The 4,882-nt window shown below is 33.5% G+C and overlaps 1 protein-coding gene across 1 annotated transcript in view; it reads right to left on the reverse strand.

The window, feature by feature from the left end:
• The window catches only part of LOC142336427 (beta-soluble NSF attachment protein-like), a 409,326-nt gene that overhangs the window by 164,387 nt on the left and 240,057 nt on the right, over positions 1-4,882 (reverse strand). The gene's annotated exons all lie outside the window — the stretch shown is intronic.

The raw sequence follows: 4,882 nt of genomic DNA on the forward strand, positions 1-4,882 counted from the left end.
TTTTTTCAAAAGATTATGATTGTTTTAACTTTTTCAAATTGTTTGATTTTTAATTAAAAAAAACATTGTTTACTGAACTTTGCCACTATTTTTTCTCCTAATTTTGTCTACCGATTGTCAGCAGAGAAAGAACACTCAGTGTCAGCTGATGCACTAACTGAACATTTTTGCGGTTTTACGCGTTAAGCTACTGATTTGGGGGCACTGAGACTACTGGATTTTACAATTTTTTTTATTATTAGGCATTGGCCCCTTTTTTTAAATTTTTTTCTCGTTTTGTCACTTCAAAACATTTTGTGTGCTCTTACATTTTTGACGTTCAAAATAAGCACAGTTTAAGATATAAAAGTCATAAGACTAGGGTTTTAACGGCTTCGGCACCCCTTTTTCGAAGAATTTATTAGAATTTTTTACAAGGTCTTTAACTCTTGTTTTTACGTTGTCTTCTTAGCCATATAAAACTCCATGGCAAATGACATGTCTCTAAAAATTTTATGGAGGAATAAAAGAGACTAATTTCTGATCTGAATAGATGGCTGATGATTTTCATGACTTTGAAAAAAATTGTTATAAAAAAACTGTTTTACTTCGCATTTTTGTTCTTTGTTTGTGTACTTGTAGTTTGTGATGAAATTCTTGGCTTCGACAAAGTTTTTTCGCAAAAAAGAGAATTGATTTTTGAGTTTTTTTGTTTGACGTTCTTTTTGAAGACCTAAGACATATTTAGAATAGTTACAGTTCTCAAGCACTTCTTTTGGACAAATAAACGAACGTTTTTAATTATTTCATTTTGTAGCTTTTGGCTTTCATGACTTTGAAAACAATTATTCTCAAAAAATACACAACTATTACTTAATTTTGCCCTTTTTTCCATTTTCTTGTCTACTTGGTACCTATTTTCTTTATGGAATTGTCGCATACCACATTGTTGGCGTTGGTATAAGGCTCAATCGCCAATATTTTTAGGGGCAACATATGGCTTTGCGACTTCGTCAGCGTTTTCTCGGAAGCTTTAGTTGAATTTTGTTAGTTGTCTCTTTTTGTTGTTCTTTTTGCAACCGCCTAAAAAATTAAATAATGACAGGTCTCATGCCATCCCATAAAAAATATGTAATTTTGATGACATAGAGGAACGTAATTTTGTCTAGCTGATTTTAGGAAGCTCATTAAATGGCTCTGGATTGGTTTCCTGGAATAATTATAGGTTTCCAGGAACTCTGGATTGCTTTCCTGGAATAGTAATTATTAAGTATTTATAATTTTGACGAGATATTTAGAGACATAAGTGAGGTCGATACGTTACAATGACCAATTTCTCAAATTAGCCGATGTCTAAACAATCAGTAAATGAGTAGATACAAAACCTTTTTCAACCAGATTTCTATATCGAGGAAAATTATTACTGGGCCTTTTGGTCATCGTCTGAGATCAAATGAAGTCAATGAAACGCTAAAATTGACATGCACTCGAGCTAATGAATTGTGTTGCTCTTAGAAAAGAATAAAGTCTATAACAGGAAAACTTTTGTCGACATTTTGCCAACAAAGCAACAATAGCACACTAATCATTTAACTTATCTGTCATTTAACTTATCGGTCATGTGAAACAAACTTCTATTTTTTTTATTTGTTCTTTTTTTCTTTCACTTTCCGATCTCCTTGTTTTAATTACTGATTTTAGTTAGCTCACCATCCTCCTTTGCCAATATAGTAAATTGGATTTTTTTCCGCTTGTGCCCCCCCCCCACCCCACCAATGGAACTCAAGGGGGCAAGAGGAAAAGAACCAGGAAGTATTTGAATGCTTTTATCATCAGGGACTTAATCGAATACACAATTGCCTCCACCTCTTTTTTTTTCAATGAAACGTAGCCTATCTCATTTTTCATCTTTTAACGTGTTTTTGTTCAAAAAATTTTGCTCCAATTTTTTAGTTTTGGGACAAACAAACTCTCATGATGCCTTAACTTTCATCCGACACTGCATTTTATAGCTATGCTCCAGAGAACCAATGTCGCCATTTTGGTCATTTTTGGGTCTTTTTTGTCATAATTAAGTGGATAATTTAATCCCATGTTCGGTTGTGATATTTTCATATCAAGTCCCTGAGGCATGGCCATGGGCCGCGGGGCATGGCAAATGATTATAATACTATTTCAATAATCCTTTTTTTACAGAAAGATTAAAATCTGGGTGAAATTATAGAAGGGTTAAAAGATAGAGGGATTAAATGATACAGGGGTGAATAACTCGGGGTTAAATGATAGGGGGTTAAATGAATAGGGGTGAAAAAGCGGGTCACCGTTTTTGGGGCTCCACGGCGTCACTAAGAACAGGGAACAGACTTAGCAAACTTCATACAAAACGTATGTTGTCTGGTGTCTTGCTATAGCTTTCCGGTAATTTAAATGAACGTCTGCTATTTAACCGCAACCTATATAAGATACCTGCTTAAGTAGTAATGATTAAGAATAAATACTTTTCTTTAAAAAAATGATTTTATCTCGTTTATGCCGTTTGGTTACATTAGAGAAACTACTAATAAACATGAAGGCTCCACATTCATTTCAATAACTTCGTGAACAGTGCTGCTTTGACTATAGCGGAGAATTTAATAAATTGTTCCAATTTAATTTGTTTCATGTTGTATTGTGGAACCCTACAAAATGCATAGACGCGGGGACTGGGCTGACGGGCGTTTAACATTTTGAGTAGAAAATTCAGTCTAAGAAGAAGTAGTAAGAGAAGAAATTTACCGTATTCTGGTTTTCCGATTGCAGCTGAAATCAGTTTTTCCAAAATTTCCACTCTTCATATGATAAACACTTGTACAGGAACTCCTATTTTTTGAGCTGAAACAATGGATGCACCAATTAACTAACTGCAATAAGAGAGACTAATTCACGTCAAAGCTGGTATCTCAGTTAAAAAAAATTCGACAAAAAGTCAGTAGTACACTTCGCTTTGGAATGACAATACTTCTGTTGCCCCATTATAGAAGAAAATAAGCCAAGGAACAAAAACTCGGTAATTCTAATCCACGTATCGCATTCATTGTGTGATACTTTAATTGTACAAAAGAGTCATTGTAGTTTGATTGTTGATACTTGGTAGAAATTGTATTAACTCCTTGAGAAAATTTCTCCTTGAAAAAAATTATTTCACCTTTTACCTTTAGAAGATGAACTTGCTCCTCGAAATCACTCTGCTTATATCGTTAGCAAGTTTGAGTGGTTTCTATTACTGAAAAGAAACTAATTATTTTAATCGAATTCAAATTAAGATAATAAAATTGTAATGGAAGTGTTATGAACACAGGAATTTTGAGACAGAGGGAAATTGAATGGTGGTGAAATCTGAATTGATTAAATAATCTTTAAATTGCGAAATTAACTTCTAAGAATTTTGCTCAAATCTTATTGGTATAACCGCTTCAAAAGATGGTTATATGTTCACATCATCGTTTTTATCACTATGAATAACTGTAAACGATTGCTGCGTTGGAATAACAACTTTCAAATTATTCAAAGTATCAATTAACTGTCAAACAATTAAATCAAAATAAAATTTTGCTGCACTCTCAACGCAAATAAAAAAATTTAACAATCAACAAAGAATTGCAATCGTTTCAAGGAAACCGAATGACTAGTCTCAACATCAGTTTAATCAACCGAATTGTCAATTTCTTTTTTATCTGAGCGTTTAAACCTAAATATTCGAAGTTGTTTAATCGACTTTAACAGACGAACAACACTCACTTACACAAACAAAAAAACACACACGCACGCACACACACACACACACACACACATACAAACACACACACACACACACACACACACACACACACACACACACACGCACACACACACACACACACACACAAACGCGCACACACACACACACACACAAATACAAACACACACACACAAACACACACACACACACACACTCACACTTCTTTTGCAAAGTCAAACATTAGTCAATACAGAATGACAACTCAATTATATTTTAAGCTACAGTACCTTTCAATTAAAATTCTTTCAAATCTGTTTTTTAATGTATAATGTTTACTGGGACACCATTGAAGTTGACTCTTTATTGTTGTTTTTGAGGTACAGTTTAAGCCTTGTTTTTCTGCCAGTGCTTTTCTCAAATTCTCCTATAGTTGATTGTTTGTAGCTCCATCGTAGCCGGTCCCCACCCCGAATGCGAAAGTAGGAGGGAATCACCACCAAAGCATATTAGAAAATTCTCAGAAACTGATTCTTAAATCAAAAAGAATAAAAAAATTGCAAAAAAGAGCTAATGGTGTAAGTTAATAGTGAAAAAAGTTAAATGTGTAATAAATAAGAATATAAGTATGAGTGAATCCACATTTATTCTACCTTAATTCTTAAATTTAGACTATAAAATTTCACATTTTTCACCCGTATTAGCGGTATCACTAATGTTTTTTTGTTACTTTTACACTCTTTTACCCGTTATTATTCGGCAAAACTCTCGGTTCGGTTTGCGTTTTCATTGCATACTAATGACATTTTTTTTTTGTTTTTCTTATCGAGCGATATTTATGGGCAGAGGTTTGCGCGTCTGACAGGGATTATAATTGCTATTGCACATATAATTAATCAAGCTATCATATTATGAATTGATAAATTTCTAAACGTTCTCTTCAGTTACAGCGTTCTGCGAAAATTGTGGGCTTCAACCGACTAGTTCAGCCAAATTTTGTAGTCAGTAGCTTAAGTTTCACGCTAGAGCAGCTTTTAACCTTATTTGCCTGAAACGTGTTTGTTTATTAAATCAGCTTCTGAGTAAAAATAAACAAACTGTTTTCATTATTACATTCAGAGCTTACGTTGCCAGCTTTTAATAAATCAA

This window comes from Convolutriloba macropyga, chromosome 3 (genome assembly GCF_964194025.1).
Source record: "Convolutriloba macropyga chromosome 3, txConMacr16.3, whole genome shotgun sequence".
Lineage (NCBI taxonomy): Eukaryota > Metazoa > Xenacoelomorpha > Acoela > Convolutidae > Convolutriloba > Convolutriloba macropyga.